The sequence below is a fragment of the Nyctereutes procyonoides genome, unplaced genomic scaffold (assembly GCF_905146905.1).
Source record: "Nyctereutes procyonoides isolate TBG_1078 unplaced genomic scaffold, NYPRO_anot_genome, whole genome shotgun sequence".
Classification (NCBI taxonomy): Eukaryota; Metazoa; Chordata; class Mammalia; order Carnivora; family Canidae; genus Nyctereutes; species Nyctereutes procyonoides.
In genome coordinates this window covers 7,244,473-7,262,625 of record NW_026575130.1, presented here as the reverse complement: position 1 = coordinate 7,262,625, position 18,153 = coordinate 7,244,473, and positions in this window count along the sequence as shown.

The following is an 18,153-nucleotide window of genomic DNA, read 5'->3' as shown; positions in this document are numbered from 1 at the left end:
TCGATGCAGGACTCAATCCTGGGACTCTAGGATCAAGCCCTGAGCTGAAGGCAGATGCTTAACCACTGAGCCACCCAGGTGTCCCCAGTTTTTTTTAAATAAAATGTCATATATTAAGCATTTTCTACTTCTGGAAACATTTATTCTATTTCAGAGTGATTTCTTTTTCTTCTTAAAGTAGAAGTAATATTATCTAAGTGGCAATTTGGATGCCACATAGAATAGTGAATTACAGGGCAGCCTGGGTGGCTCAGCAGTTTAGCGCTGCCTTCAGTCCAGGGTGTGATCCTTCAAACCTGGGATCGAGTCCCACGTCAGGCTCCCTGCATGGAGCCTGCTTCTCCCTCTGCCTGTGTCTCTGCCTCTCTCTCTTTCTCTCTCTCTCTCTGTGTCTCTCATGAATAAATAATCTTAAAAAAAAGAATAGTGAATTACAGGAAAGGGTCTATCTCTTCTACTTTTTTTTTAATAAAGATTTTATTTATTCACTTGAAAGAGTGAGAAAGCACAAACAGGGGGATGGGCAAAGGAAGAGGGAGAAGCAGACTGCCTGCTGAGTGAGGAGCCCAACATGGCATGCGGCTTGATCCCAGAACCCTGAGATCATGACCTGAGCTGCTTAACTGACTGAGCCACCCAGGTGCCCCTCTACCACTTTCTTACTATGTGGCTTTGGAAAATTGCTCACCTCCTCTGTGCCTAAGTTCCTCATATATAAAATAAAAATACAATTCTGTTTATAAATTTAATGTGAGGATTAAATGAGTTGATAGATACAAAGTGCTTTGATATAATCATCAGTAAAAGTTCCTCAAAAGTTAGGTACAACCTTGGGGATGTTTTATCCATCAATTTTGCAATAAAACAACATTATTAGAAGGAATTAACTTTTGTGATTAATTCTAAGGATTCCTGATATTATAAGAATAAAAGCATAATAAGATACATAAAAACTTTATTTATGAATGCATTTATTCCATAACAACCCTTTTCCAGTAAAGGACAGATCATAACAAATGAAAAAAAAGTTAAGAGACACTTGTTTGATCCAGAAAGACTCGTGTTTTAATTTTAATCTCAACTTCACCATTTGCTATTTACATAATTTCTCAATTATTTAACATCTCAGTTTCCTCATATGTAAAATAAAGGTAGTGCCCACTTTTCAAGGTAAGGATGAGAAATATATTTATCAATTGTTTAAGACAGTCTCAAGGCAGTGGCCAGAGAGAGAAAGAGAGAGAGAGAGAGAGAGAGAGAGAGAGAGAAGACGGAGCTGCAAGTTTTCTTACGTCTGGACTCTGGGACACCCCCAAACTGAGGGCAAGTAATAGTCCTTGAGAGGCTTTGTTTCTGTTTCTGGGAGTGGAACTTGGCTCCATTCTCTGAGATGTCTTATGTTTTAGACAAGAAACCTTTGTATTACCAGCCGAGTGGCTCTCTGCTTCCTATGCATAGAAATTGGAGGCCTAGAGGTTTCTTCTTATTTTTTCCTTTAACCCATTTAATCAAAACTCAAAGTATTTTTCAATACCATTATATTAAAATTGTCTGGATTATCTATGGATCTGATGGGGTTCCACTACAAGTTCCAAAAGGCACATCCATAATTCTTTTTTTTAAGGTTTTATTTATTTATTCATGAAAGACACACACACACAGAGAGAGAGAGAGAGAGAGAGAGAGAGAGAGAGAGAGAGAGAGGCAGAGACACAGGCAGAGGAAGAAGCAGGCTCCATGCAGGGAGCCTGACGTGGGACTCGATCCTGGGTCTCTAGGATCATGCCTGGGCTGAAGGCATGTCTGGTCTCCAAAAGCCCCCTTTACATTTTTCTGCCTCTGCATATTTTTTTTTCCATCTTCCCAACTGCCACTGCTGCTCACAATCTAGAGCCACATGTTTAAGGATCTAGGGTAACATCCCACTTTCTGGCTTTTTGTTTTGTTTTGTTTTAAAGTTTGTATTTAAATTCCAGTTAGTTAATGTATAGTACACCCCACTTTCAGTAAACATTTCTATCAATTAATAATTGCTGTGTAATAAACTGTACAAAAATCACTAACCTAAATAATGAGGATATAGTCTTTTCTTATGAATCTGTGGCTTACTGGGTGGCCTCTCTGCTAGTTTTTCTTGCAGTTATTCATGTGATTACATTTAGCTGCAGGCTGCTTGTACAGAAAGGCTCAAGATGGCTTCACTCATGTTTGGCAGTTGGTTCTATCACATAAGATGCCTCAATTCTTCTTCATATGGGTCTTCATCCTCTAGTATGCTAGAACGACTTCCTTCCATAAAAGTTTCAGGGCTATTTCCAAGAAAAAGAAGGTAAATGTTTCAAGGCCTCTTAAGATTTAAGCTCTGGAACTCAGACAATGTTATTTCTGCTGCAGCCTATTGAGAAGCAGTTGATAAACCCAATCCAGATTCAAGCATCAGGAAAATGAACTCTACCTCTTGTCAGGAGAAGCTGCAAAGGACTTGTGGTCATAGTTATTGTGCCTTAATAGTATCGCTCATTGAAATGAGAGGATTGTGTCTTGACCAGTGTGTGTCTTTAAAAGCTTGCTTCCCCTCTGGGGGTAGTTATTCCACAAAACGTTTCTGCAAGCTGTTTCTCTTGGCTTAGCTCTTGAAATCTTGCTTCTACCGCTACGTGTCAAACCTCAGCCCTCGTGTTTCCCTGGTACTCCTTTATTGTTGCTCTTCTCTAGGTAGTCTCTTCTTGTGATGACTTGCCTGCTCTGTTTCATTGAGTTTTATGGGCTAAAGTATGTCCTTTGAAAAAGATATGAAGTCCTAACCCTTGGTACCTTGGAATGTGACTTTATTAGGAAAGAGGGTCTTTAAGAGGCAATTAACTTGAAAGAGGACATTAAGGTGAGCCCTAATCTAAATATGGCAGTGTCCTTAAAAGGGGAAATTTGGATATAGATACGCACAGAGGAAACATGATGTGAAGATATGAAGAGCACCACGTGAAGCCTAAGGATTGGAGTGATGCATCTATAGGTTATAGAATGCCAAAGATTGCCAGAAAATCACCAGAGGCTAGAAAGAGGCAAAGAAGAATTTCCCTAAAGGTTTTGGAGGGAGCATGACACCTTGTTATCAGACTTATAGCCTCCAGAAAAGTTAGACAATATATTTCTGTTATTTTAAGCCACCCAGTTTGTAGCACTTTGTTAGACCGAACCTAGAAAACTACAACAGACAATTTCTTCATGGAATTTTGAATCTTCAACTGCGTACATTGCTGTCCACATGGCAATTAATTCCCATGTCATTTCAGTTTCCTCCAAGACTACCCTAAATATTACCATCAATGTCTCTGGTTTGTCATAGTTGAGTTAACTGCCTGGTGCTTCAAGACTATGCCCTGGTAACTCACATTTAATAATATTTTTAGATATTAGTGTCTAGATCTCAGAAGAAAGCAAAGCTTTAATCATAACAGTATAACTTTCATTATTATTAGAAATGGCAGTCATTTTCAGCAGAGACCTGAAGAAAGACCTATTAGGAAATATCTGTATTTTAATACACAATGATCAGACTAATTCCACATAAAGGGGTGATGCAGAATTTTATTTTAAAAAAGTAATTAGAAGAATCTCCAAAATCTAGAGAAATCAGAAAACAAATTTGACATGCCTAAAAACTAATATGAAAAAGACAAAATAACAAAAGGAAAATCTCATTTGGTTTCCAAAAGCCTTCCTTGCAAATCACTTCATTTTTGATAGGGATTTCTCCCCCCAATTCATGCCATCAAAGAGAAACAGGCTATTGGTATTATTCATAGAATATGTTGTACCTCTACAAAAATTAAAATGAACAAACTAAGAGGATTCACTGAGGTGAGAGTACCCAGGTAAAATTAATCGCTTCCATCATAGTTTAAATAGAAAAGGACTCCATATAAGCAGTGAGACTTCTGAATGAGAAAGAAGTCATTTTATTAGAGCTGAAAACATATGATGGAAGAGTTAGCATGGCTTATCCTGGCCTAGATTAAGCCCAAAGCAAACCTTCCAACTGTTGTTGAATTACAAGTTAAAAAATCTTCAGAAAGTTTTCTTTAAGTACATATCTTACAAAATTTGAGTTTTTATGAAAAATTTACAAGCTGAGAAACTACTTTCCCATAATCTTATGAAGAACAAATATTAAATTTAACATTTAAAGAAATGTATAGAGTTTTAATGGAGATATGTTGAAAAGAAATTTTTTTGTTTATATTTTTAGTTACCTGGCACTTACATTTATGTCATTAATATATCTAAGTATTAATATAAGTGTGTTCTTTATGTGTGTTCCTTCCCAGATGCTTTCATAATAACATGCTAAGTCTAAAATTCTGTTTGTATAGAAATTTAGGAAATAAATCGTGGGCATGTTGTTTATTATTACATATCTTTATATCTAGAAATCCACTTTAAATCTTGTTTCTTAGAGAGTCTAACATTCCCATTACTTCACATTTGATATTAATTCAAAAATAATTTAAATAACTTGCTTCTTTCAGATAAATTACTATATCTTCTTCCTTTTTCTTTCCATCACCTACCCTTCACACCACACACACCCACCCACCCACCCACCCACACACACACACACACACATCCTTTATTTTATTTTACTTATTCATGAGAGACAGACACAGAGAGAGAGATTGGCAGAGACACAGGCAGAGGGAGAAGCAGGCTCCATGCAGGGAGCCTGATGCGAGACTCGATCCCGGGACTCCAGGATCACAACCTGAGCCGAAGGCAGGCACTAAACCACTGAGCCACCCAGGGATCCCCTATTTTATTTTACATAGAAATATAATCTACCATTATATTACATCTCTGGTTTTCCAGAGCTTTTGCCATCAGATTATGACATTATTAACTCACACTTACTTAACTAATTAATTAACTTATACATTTGGAGGGTAAAAAATCAGACAGAGATTTTGAAACATTTATTATTCTTGTGGCTATCCAAGCAGCTTCAAAGGACATTAGATTACTTGTCGCTCTGTGTTCATTCTTCCATTCAATTGACAGTGCTTGAAATCACCATGTTCAACTGAGCATCTTTAAAAGGGTACATAACTAAATGAAACACTAAACTATTACTTTAGGAAAAAAATCACATTAACAAGCAATTGTCTCCTTGTGCCATTCTCTGTAACTCAGGTCCCCCCCAGTGACCTTGAATTGGGATAGAAAGAGGAGCAAGAGATGCCCTTTGAAACTGCCTCCCCCAGGAAGATAGGAAGAGCTGAGCTGTTTTTACACTCTCTCCCTCCCTTTCACAGACGTTTAGTAAAATCTCCTGGTAGCTCAAAACAAGTAGTCTTCATTACTTATGCTCTCCATCTAAATTTGAAATGAATTCCCTACAACTTGCTTTTAAGAGTTTTAAGATGAGTACACCGTAATTTAAAAGTGATTGAAAAAATAAAAATTATTGGAATATTAGAGGGAGAAGGAGAAGGGGAGGAGGTAGATAGGTAGCTGATGGATAGGCAAACAGGCCAGATATTTTAGTTGTAAATCCAGAGGTAGTAGTAGAACATCATAAAAATAAGACTTGTCTTAGAAATTTAATACTGCAAATGCCATCATAACAAAAAGCGTTTGGGAAAAGATTCCTGTTCTGTCAAGTTTTACCCTCAGCCACTCTTTTTCTTCTTTTTTTTTCCCCTCTACAGAGCAGTGAACAACATTCCCCTGGTAGCCCTGGAACATGTATGCATGAAACCATGGATCCAAGAAAATGTCAATTGCTAGCTCCTCTCCCACTAACTCACTTAATGACCTCTGGGAACTCTCTTAACCTCATCTGTAAAATGGGGCTAATAACATTGACCTGTTTTATTGGCTGCTGGGAGGTTTGGCAGTGAATGTTTGAAAAGCACTTTAAAAATACCAATGAAAAATGAAAAAAAAATAGGAAAGGTCATTTAGGTGACAGCAGAAATGCACACAGTATTTGAGGCGAAGCAGGTTAAACAAATATACAGTGGAGACCAGGCTCTGGAGTAAGGTGTTGTTCCACATGGTGGGCAATTCAGGTTCTTTCTCTTCAGTGGCAACAGCTTGTTTATTAAGCATTAGGTAAGACAACACCATCAGGAAGAGGGTGTTTGAGTCCTACGGAGCGGTAATTTCATTAGTGATGGCTCAAAGCAAATTAGGACTGTAAATATTTTTGAAAACGTAAATGCAAAGACAACTAAAGCGAAAAGGGAAAAAAAGCTCAGAGACAAAAACAGTTTTTCCACATAAGTACAAAAATGCATAAGGGTTGAGAGCTAGCTGGAAGTCAGAATGTTGAATATCAGTATCGGATCATCAAGAAGGAGACAATGCAAGGAAAAACACACCTGGCCCAGAGCCTCTCCTCAAGGAAGGGGTGTCTAATTAAGGGTAATGCATTTATCCAGGGCAGACATTGGCAGGTAAACAAATACTTCCATAAGCATTTCCTTGTCAAAATAACTAGTTTTGAACACCTATTATGTTGTCAGACGTATACCAAATACTTTAATAATTTCAATTAACCCTCTCAATAAGGCTAGAGGGTTGATGGTATTATCCTCACTTTACATGAGAGGGAACTAAGGTTTAAATAACTTCCTCCAGATCATAAATCTAAGAGACTCATGATTCTAAGCCCACCGTCTGCAATTATAATATGAATGTAAAAAAAAATATGAATGTACACCCCAACTGACCATCCAGAAACAAGGCAGGCATTCAGACAAAATCAAAGCCCATATTGACCTTAATTGTGTAGGACCAGGTTTCTCAGTAACACATTTATAAGACTTTTGCTTGTAACAGACAGTTCATGTGTATCATTTGCCTATAAAATTACTTATCAAAATGTTATAAATATATATACACACACACACAAAAGACATAACTCCTAAGTATACAACACCTTGAATTTTCACAAGCTGAAGGTCCATATAGCCAGCACCCAAATCAAGAAACAAAACATGACCAGCACCCAGAAGCCTCCTTATCCCCTCCCCTTACAGGCATTGTCCCCCCAAAGGCAATCCCTACCATGCCTTTGAACACTATAAGTTAGTTTTGACTATTCTTGAATTTAACGTAAAGGGAGTTATAATGTGTGTATTCTTTCACATTAGGTTTCTTAGCCCTCACCTTTTACAAGTGTCAGCCAATTTATTGTGTGTAGTTGTTGTTACTCATTCTCATTACTGATAATATCCCTTAAAGTAACTATAGGACAGCATATCTATTTTCCTATTGATGAACATCTGAATAGTGTCCATATTGGGTCTATTATGAATAGCGTTACTATGAGTATCTTAGTAAACACATTTTGGTAAACACATATATGCAGTTCCATTGAGTATGTTTCTAAAGCAGAATTTGTGTACCATAAGGTGAGCATATGTTTGAAGCTAATTATATGGTTATACAAAATGTTTGTACCAATTTACACTCTTATGTGCAGTGCATTTATACACCTGTCTTCACATTATACCAACATTTGTTTTTTTTTTCTTATTTTGACTTTGATTGTATATTTGACTGCTATTACTCCCTGATTTGAGGAAAAAATATTTGTAAAAGAATTTTGTAGTGAGATGACTTAATTATCTTATGTAGCAGAATCCCAATGTAACAGAAACTTTTGTCCATCATTTTCATAGGTATAAACTCCACGACTAATTGTAGTTGGCCTGAAAATCCCCATTGGAATTGATGGAGAATTTTCTTTTCTGGATTTCTTTTCTTTCTTTCTTTCTTTCTTTTCTTTTTTTCTTTTCTTTTCTTTTCTTTTCTATCTTTTCTTTTCTTTCTTTTCTTTTCTTTTCTTTTTTTTCTTTTCTTTCTTTTCTTTTCTTTTCTTTTCCTTTTCTTTCTTTTCTTTTAAGATTTTTAAATTTATTTATGAGACACACACACACACACACAGAGAGAGAGAGAGAGAGAGAGAGAGAGAGAGGGAAAAGCAGGCTCCCTGCAGGGAACCCTATGAGGGACTCCATCCCAGGACTCTAGGATCACACCCTGAGCCAAAGGTAGACTCTCAACCACTGAGCCAGCCAGCTATCCCTCCTTTTCTTAAAAAAATAAATAATATGCAGAGCAATGATCTCTCTTTAAGACCACTTCACCTTGACCTAAGTCTTAACGAGTTTATAAACTCTCTATTTATGTTTTCTCTCTTAACACAAAAAGCAAGGTATCACACAAAAGCCATTCTGTTTATGGCGGCAGTATCAGAAGAGAGAAGAAAATGGATAATCCAAAGTGCCTCTGAAAGTAAAAGATTTTCTAATTGTTCAAAGGATTTTTACTGTTTCTCAGTCATCTGTCTCCATGTAGTTTGGTGTGTCTGAAGAAGTGATGTGAAATTTGATCTTGTAATGGATTCCTGATGAAGTAAAATTGGAGGACATGTGGGATGTATGCAGTCTCTGTTCAAAGGATAAAAATGAGTGGGCCCCAGAGAGGGGTGAGATGCAAGGAGCCCTGAGTATTAAGTCCGGAGATTTAAACTCCATTCTTGGTTCCACCATGGCTTTATAACCTTACCTGGTATCGTCTCCTCTCAGGATCTGACCTTTTTTGGCTGTAATTATACAGTTTCTAAGGCATGTTTCTGAAAGTAATGCTAATCCAGAGTCCTGCACTCCACCCCAAGGTAGTGAATTAGATTTTCTGGTATGGGGCTGTACAATTAACTTTTAAAGGAAGCACCCCAATGATTCTTCCCATTGAAGTTTGAGAATCACTGCTCTATGATAGCTCTCAGGGAAGCATTTTTCAGACTTGCCTTAGCATAAAAATGGCCATGACTGTTCATTAGAGATATAGGTGCCCAAGCCTCTAGAGTGACCCTAGGTATCCAGATTTAGTAGGTCTAGAATGCATCCTATATGTCTGAACAAGCTCCCTCAATAATATAAATGATCAAATAGAGTTGAGAAACACTATTCTCTCTCTATAGGATAGTAGTTCTCAACTGCTTTCTCCAAATTCCCTGGAGTTCTCTTAAGAACCTTATGGCTGGAAAAGGGTAGGATGAGAGAAAGGGGTGAAGTGAAAGTATACACATGTTGAGTTAATGCTTAAGCCCTTTTAAATGTTTAAAGCCCTCTGATTGTATCCAGGGTTTGTCCATTTCCATGTAATTTATATATTACATTGTATTATAAATATTAGGTATCCAGTTTAATTTTTATTTAAAAAAAAAGAGTTCCCAGCTAAATTGTTTGAAAACCACTGCCTACTTAAAGGTCTCGCTGCTTTTAACAATTAAACATTTTTGTCGGGACACCTCGGTGCCTCAGTGGTTGAGCGCCTGCCTTCGGCTCAGGGCATGATCCTGGAGTCCCTGAATCGAGTCCTGCATCAGGTTTCCTGCATGGAGCCTGCTTCTCCCCCTGCCTGTGTCTCTGCCTCTCTCTGTGTGTCCCTCATGAATAAATAAATAAAATCTTTAAAAAAATAAAACTAAAATTAAAAAATTAAACATTTCTGTCAATTTTCTTTTGACATATCTATCTACATATAATACATATGTATATATATATTTATACACACATATATATTCATTTATACACAGAAAAGTGCATGTGTACATAAGTGCAAAAATATGTGACTTTTTACTATTTGGAACACATTCAGACCAAGAAATGGAACTTGACCAACATCCCCAAAGCCTCAGTCATATCCTTCCTAGCCACTATCCTTACTCAAAAAATGACTGCTTTGGTGACTTCAAATATCACAGATTAATTTTCCTTGTTTTTGAACTTGACATAGCAGAATCATTCAGCATACACTTTCTTGTAACTGGCTTCTTTTGCTTGGCACTACATTTGAAATTCATCTATATTATTCTGTTATGTAAAGTACTTTCTCATTGCTTCATAATATTCTATTGTGTGACTATCCCACAAATTATCTATTCTACTGAGGATGGCCATTTGGATAATTTCTAGATTTTGGATAATGCAAGCAGTGCTCTATAAACATTCTTTAACAGGCCTTGTGGTGAATTTATGTTTGCATTTCTGTTGGTTATATTCTTAGGAAGGGGATTATAGGATCCTAGAGTGTAGTGGATATGGTCAGGTTTTATAGATGTTGCCTAATGGTTTTCCCAGTATACCAGTTTTAATTCTCCAGTATTATGGTTGCTTCACACCCTTACCACCACTTGATAATTTCTGTCTTTTAGTCAGTGGGTGACTGGGTAAAGGGTTATATAGTTTTATGCCATTATTATATTTGTTATTTTTTTCTTATGTTCATTGAACATTTGGATATGTCTTTTGTGGTATGTCTATTTAAATCTTTTGCCCATTTTAATATTTTAAACATTGTATTCCTTCTCTAGCACTCCCCCTTATGTCCCTTGTGTGGATTCAACTTTCTAACATATATTATTTTCCTTCTCCTGAAGAACTTCTTTTAACATTTCTTGCAAGGCAGGTCTTCTAGTGACAAATTTCCTAAATTTCTGTTTGTTTGAACAAGTATTTATTTCTCCTCCACTTTTGAAAGATAATTTCACTGAATATGTAATTCTGAATCACTAGGATTTTTTTTCAATCAGCATTTTAAATATTTTGCTCTATTTTCTTTGTGCTTGCATGGTTTCTAAAAAGATGTCCAATGTAATTCTTATCCTTTTTCCTTTATGGGTAATATCCTCTCCACCCCTACCTGAGCTTCTTCCAAGATTTTCTGTTTGTCTTTGAATTCTGCAGTTTAAATGTTTTGCCTAGACATAGATATTTTGATATTTATTCTGCTTGGTATTCTCTGAAATAACTGGATTTTTCCTTAATTTTGGAAAATTCTCAGTTAATATTTCTTCAAATATTTCTCCTTTTCATTACATGTATGTTACATCTTTATTACTGTTTCACAGTTCTTGGGTATTCTATTCCATATATATTTTTCCTTTTCTCTCTGTTTTCCAGTTTGGGAAGGTTCTTTTTAAAAATTTTTATTTATTTATTCATGAGAGACACAGAGACAGAGACAGAGACATAGGCAGAGGGAGAAGCAGGCTCCCTAAGGGGATCCCAATGTGGGACTAGATCCCAGGACCCCACGTTCATGACCTGAGCCGAAGGCAGACTTTCAACCACTGAGCCACCCAGGAGTCCCAGTTTAGGAAGCTTCTATGGACATTTCTTCGAACTTGCTGACTTTTCCTTTAGCTGTGTCCAGTCTACTGATGAGCCCCATTAAGGACATTCTTTATTTTTGTAATAGTGATTTTGATATCTAGCATTTTCTTTTGGTTCTTCCTTAGAATTTCCACCGTCTGCTTACATTTCCCATTTGTTTTTTCTGTTTATTTTTTCCATTAGTGCTCATAGCATATCAGGTCATTTTAAATTCCCAGTCTGATAATTCCAAAATCTCTGCCATGCCTGAGTCTAGTTCTGATACTTGCTTTATTTCTTCAGACTATGTCTTTACCTTTTAACATGACTTTATAGAAAGTCAGACATGGTTTATCAGGAAAAAGGAATGGAGGTGCCTAAGTTTTCACTGTAAGGTTTATGGTTATATGGCTAGCAGTAGACTGTGTTCACTATCTGATGTAGTTGTGTTGTCATAGGCTAAAATTTCCTGTTAGCGTCCTGTTTTTGTCTCCCCTATTGTTTTGGTGTTTCCTGAGAGACTCCTTGGGGACTGAGATTTTCAGGTTTTTTTTGGCTTTAATACTTGACAGGAGCCCTATCAATGTGGTGGCAAGGTATGGCACAGGGGAAGCATCCTCTATGGTCTATGGTTAGGTATCCATCCTCCAGTGAGCCTCAGCTGGGTGTACTATTTCCCACATTAAAGGCTAAAGGAGGGGTAGTCCAGGTGGCTCAGCGGTTTAGGGCCGCCTTCAGCCCAGGGTGTAGTCCCGGAGACCGGGATCGAGTCCTACATTGGGCTCCCTGCATGGAGCCGGCCTCTCCCTCTGCCTGTGTCTCCGCCTCTCTCTCTCTCTGTCTCTCATGAATAAATAAATAAGATCTTTAATCTTTAACAACAACAACAAAAAGGCTAAACGGGGTTGGAATTGAGTCTCTTCCTTTCCCACGTCAGTTAGACTTTGTTAAAACTTTGGCTGGTTAGGCTCTGGTAAAATAGTTTACCATAAGGGCAGGCCTTGACAAGAACAGAAAGTTCTGGGCATATTTCAGAATGGTTACTTTTCCTCTTCTGCTGCCAGAAGTAGGAGGGGATTTTCCATCTATTGTTAGGCTGTTAAGATTTGCAGTAACATCCTCAAGTTGTAACTTTATAGTTTGATAAAGCAGAAAAAAATTTTGTATTACAGATTTTTAAAAATTCATTTTTGATAAAAAAATCATTTTTTATGATAATTATCTTGACTATTAGGTAGATAGTCCATATTTTATTTAAATCTATGACCTTTCTGAAAGAGAGCAAATCGTAAGTCACAAATTTACACTCTGATGGGTGAGACAAAGATGCTCTAAATAGCTTATGCATCCTAGATATTATTTAAACAGTGTTCATGATTCAGTTTTGGATAACAAAAGATAATTTTAAATCGTCTTTCTTCGTTTTAAAAAAAATAGAACTATTTCGAGGTGGTGGATTTTGATATGTTAGTTTGAGAAATTTTAAGCATTATTCTTCCAAGCCTCTATCTGTAAAGATATAAAATATAGAGAGATCAGCTTTAATTAAGCTCTTGTCTATATAATTCCCTTACAGATAAAAAAAATATCACAGGAGTTTTTAGTTGTTGGTTGTTGAATACATTATGTAAAGTAGAGGCCTTTGCTTTTTTTAATTAGATTATTTTATGATGTTACACAATTTGGAATTAGTGAAGACCAAGAGTTATTTAAATTATAACTTAGGGAAATCAGCTCTCTGTGTAAGCATTAAAAAAAAGGGAACTAATAATAAGGTAGAAATCTGTTTAAAGATAAATGTTAAAGGAAACATATGTGCTTTAAGGTAATACTGAATCCAATTATAATCTGACAGCTATTTCATGGGGAGAACAATGCATTAAAATATTTGGACCTCCAAACACATAATGTACAATACTACAGTAAAACTACTTTTGAGTAGCTAATAAAAATATGCAACTGTTTAATAAGACTTCCAGGGCCCAGCTTTATGTGTGTAACATTTTTTTCCCTTAGTATTGTCTTTTCAGTAGTTAGATTCTTATTCCAAATAGTTCACTAGTTTAATTTATTATTTTTCCAACAAAGATAAGTAAGTTTCAGGTAGCTAAATGTCGATAATATTGCCTTTTCTTAATACAACAAGATAAGTGCTAATTTTTTCCAAATGATGCATCAATGAGGCATGCAATATGTGTTCAGCTGTTCGGAGAATAAAAAACCACAACCAAGATATGGCAAATTAAAAGACTGTGGTAGCACTGCAGGGGGTGGGTAGGGGGAGGGATGCATTGCTACTGAGGATTTCCACTCCAGCTTAATTCATTTTCACCAGGAGTGGTGTCTGCAGCAGGAGAATAGTATCTGACCTCCAGAAATTGCAAGTCGTACTTTCACAGTTGCCTACTTTGCATTTGCCACTGACACCCCTCTTTTTGCTACTCTGAAATAGATATAGAGAACTCTGTGTAAAAGGGAACTTATTCTTTCAAAGCACCATAGTTGAGAATTTTTCCATATCTTGCTCTGGTAAACGTGTTTTTTTGCCTTTGCTTTTCCTACCATATTTAATAAGTTTTATGATGTCTCAGATTTTTCTCTCTTAATTTTGAAAAGTTAATTAAAAGAAGTGGAAGGATGGGATGGAGAGTTTCTAACAAGTCATATTCATTTTGAACAGTAAAAATAATTGCTGTGAGAAATTAAGGTGCAAGCACATGCCTGCTATAATTGGTGCATACTTATTAGGAGCTCTTCGTTTGCAACCTCTCTCTGTGTTTGGGGCCCATGATAACATGGATACTTAAGGGAAAAGTATGATTAGAGATGGTGTAGTTCATTCAGTAAACATTTCTTACTGTTTGATGTGACTGAACTGAGCGTCACATATGATTTTACACTTTTATCCTTTCAGACAACTGACAGGTCTCTAATCTCCATCTTAGAACCTTCACTCAGCTTGAACTTTGGCTCATAAAGGTCATTTTTGAACCACTTGGGACAAAGAGCCGCATCCATGAAATCCCACAGAGTCGATAGATACGATAATAGCTTTAGGCACATTTTCTTAAGACCCAAGGGGAAAGACAATTTCAATAAATGTAAAACTATGCCATCTACAATCCACACAATATCTTAGAAAATCTCATAGGAATAAATCTTCTCTTTTCCTTCAGGCAAGATACCCCTTAACAATAACAATGCAAGACACTATTAAGGGCAAAAGGTACTGACTATGGCAAAAAAAAAAAAAAATCCTATACACAATCTATTAGATGTAGATCCTCAAACACAAAAAGAACATTCATTCGATATACCTCTCTTGCCTCACAACTGCTTGTGAAGCATGTTCTGAATATTTAGACCCTAAATTGTTAAAAAGACTATGAATTATATGAACCAAGTTAATAATGTAAAAATGACTTAGGTATATCATTCAATTATGGAATGATTTAAATGTGGTTCCTCTTTTAGGTTTACCTTTTAGTCTCCAGCTAATAAAACAAACAAACAAACAAACAAAAAAAACTCCTCACAGGTTAGATATGTCAGAATAATTAACAGAAGATTCCTTAGCAGCAGATGTCTGAGATAAGTAGTAAAGGGCATTCTCTTCCCTTGACATGTCATCAAAGGGAAAAACAGCGAATATTTAAATGAAAGAAGTGAAAACTATGTGAGTGCATGTTTTAATATTTGCATAATTAACAGATTTTTAAATAATGACTTAAGCTGTAGGAAAATTAAGAGATCTCATGACCATGTTAATATTTTTTCTTGCCTGCCACAAATTAACGTATTGTCTTTGATTTTTTTTTCCCCTCAATATATTTCATGATGCAAAGGAATGCTTCTTGAAAGTAAAGTATCCCCTCCAGCAAAATATTTCACTCAATTTGCCTCAGAGAATTCCACTGGCAGGGAAAAAAAAAAGATGCTTTGGAAAAACTTAAAATTCAACAGCTTAAAAGTGTTTTTTTTAAACCGCTTGTTTAAAATAAGATTGTAAGTCAAAATAATTGAATTCCAAAATTCAAATTTTTGATATTACACTTAAGCTTTATCTTAATATTCTATATTTTGTGTCTTTTTTTCTCTTTTGCATTGACATTAAGTAGTAATGTGAGTGCAATCAACCACAAATCTCACCCTCTGAAATAATCTCCATGGAGATTATATTAGGAAGGGTTTTCTTGTTTACTTTTAAAAGGTCTCCTGAATATAGCTGATGCCAACAGAGAAATTCTTCTAAAGGTAGTATAGGGATTTTAATCTGCCCCTTACCAGGAAGTGATGGAGGCCAATGCAAATAGCACTCATCTGATTCTGTAAAACTCATAATAAGAAATAATGAAGCATCTGGTAGACAGCAAAAGGTCAAGGAAGAAACATTTTGAAATGGAAAGTGTATCAGTGTCTCTGGCAAAGACTTGGAGGTTGGCAAAGACTGTTGTTGCTTCAGGAAGCTCTTGTCTCTCACTTTCAGACTAAGAATATATATTTCTCCATGTATTCAGTGTTGTGTTCAGAGCAGAATCAGTTCTGAGTACCAGTAACAGAGCATGAGCATGGTCTACCTTTCCCCCTCAGAATTAGTTTGCAGCAGTGATTCTCAAACGTTGTTGCTGCTTAGAATCACCAGGAGAGATATTAAAACTTGCCATCTTAATTAAATCAGAGGCCCTGGGCACCAGTTTTGGCTAAAGGTCTGCGGGTGCTGGCAATGTGCAGCCAAATTTGAGAACCAAAGATTCAGAGCATTCAGAGGGCATAAGTAGCATTCAGGTCCATGTGTGTGGACCTGCAAATATAAGGCACTCATATTTCCATATTGGCTGTAAAATGGACATAGGGAATGATGTAGAACCATTAGCAAATCCTTGTGTAAAAGAATGGGGTGACAGCGAAATTATTAGGATAAACACTAGGATTAGATGTGCAAAGGTGTTTCCCATTCACAGTATATGGCTTAATTTCTTATGAAAGGGATTTGGATACAAATGGGATTCATGTAATTGAAGTTTCCTGAATATTCACTTTTTGGGAGATTATCTTCATTTTGGTAAGTGAGAATGTTTCTGGACCTTGGGAAGAGCAAACTTAAATGATATAGAATCAAATTTCTCAATATGCTGCCACCGATTTGGGAGTTGTAGCCTCAGGAGGAATACCACCTGATAAACTGCCAAGAATATCACTGATAAGTCTAGCATGTTAAAATCAGCCTGCCCACTTGTGGGCTCAAGTATATCAACTTTTTTCCCCCTTATTTATCTAGAAGTTTTCAACTACTAGTACTTTGGTCATGTAAACACTCTCACACCCTTTTCAGACACGAGGTCCAAATGAGTGACTCATTGGTTGGCTTTTACCCCTAGTCTTAAAAAAAAAAAAACTAATGTTAGAGTTCATTAGTCATCTAATTTATACAAAAGAATGGTAGGATGATGGTTTTGATAATAGTGGCCATTCTGTGTCTCATGGCTGATATTATAATACATTAAATCCAGACTTCTCATTTTATTGATTTTCTTAAAAAGCAGAAAATTTGCCATTAGCCTATATTCTGATGCTGTTGTATATATTTGAAATAAATTAATATTATAGGGGACTCTTTCTCCTTAAAAATTGTATTCTATCTTAAATCAGTTTAAAATAAAGTGTTCTGGGATCCCTGGGTGGCGCAGTGGTTTGGCGCCTGCCTTTGGCCCAGGGCGCAATCCTGGAGACCCGGGATCGAATCCCACATCGGGCTCCCGGTGCATGGAGCCTGCTTCTCCCTCTGCCTGTGTCTCTGCCTCTCTCTCTCTCTGTGACTATCATAAATAAATAAAAAAAAATTAAAAAAAATAAATAAAATAAAGTGTTCTAAGACAACTTCAAAATGTTCTGAAGTTGCATTGTAGTAACAATTACACTCTATACATACAACAAAAAATCACTGAGTTGTATACTTAAAACAAGTAAATTTCATTAAATGTCAATTACACCTTGTTAAAACTGCTAACAGGGATGCATGGGTGGCTCAGCAGTTGGGCACCTGCCTTCAGCCCAGGGCGTGATCCCGGGGACCCGGGATCAAATCCCACATCAGGCTCCCTGCATGGAGCCTGCTTCTCCCTCTGCCTGTGTCTCTGCCTCTCTCTCTTTCTCTGTGTGTCTCTCATGAATGAATAAATAAAATCTTTTAAAACAAACTGTTAACAAAAACAAAAGAAGAAACAAAAACAATATAATTTAGTGGAAAGTCATTTAAATAGTAAAATTCTTGTTGTACCCTGCATTGTAGCTGTATCATTTGATAAACACGGACAACATTTTCTCTCTGGGTCTTGATTCCATCATGAAAAACGTTTATCTGCCACCATTCCACCCTTTGAAATTCTGCCCATTCTTGAAGGACCACCTAATGTCTCATTGTTTAACAAAATAGAGTTTGGTAAGTTCCATAAAAGGAAAGAAGCTTGTTTTTTGATGATCAGTGATCCTCATGGAACAGAGTTTGAAGGCGTCGGAGACAGTGAATACATGATACGTTTATGTTTGAAATATATTTTCCATTATTTAACAAGTAAAATTTTCAAGGTATACAGAATTGTTGAATCACTATGTTGTACACTTGAAACTAACAGGATATTGTATGTTAACTATACTGGAATTATTATTATTATTATTATTATTATTTTAAAAATTTTATTTATTTATTCATGAGAGACACACACAGAACAGAGAGAGAGAGAGTCCAAGACACAGGCAGAGAGAGAAGGAGGCTCCATGCAGGGAGCCTGACATGGGACTCAATCCCAGGTCTCCAGGATCAGACCCTGGGCTGAAGGCCACTGGGGCTGCCCTCTATACTGGAATTAAAATACATCTTTTCAGAGAAGCCAAGGAAGCTTCTTCTTAAGAAAGGGACGTTTGATTTAACATCTCAAGATTAAATAGGAGCTAGCTAGGTAAGAAGGGAAGAAATAATGTACCTGAGAGA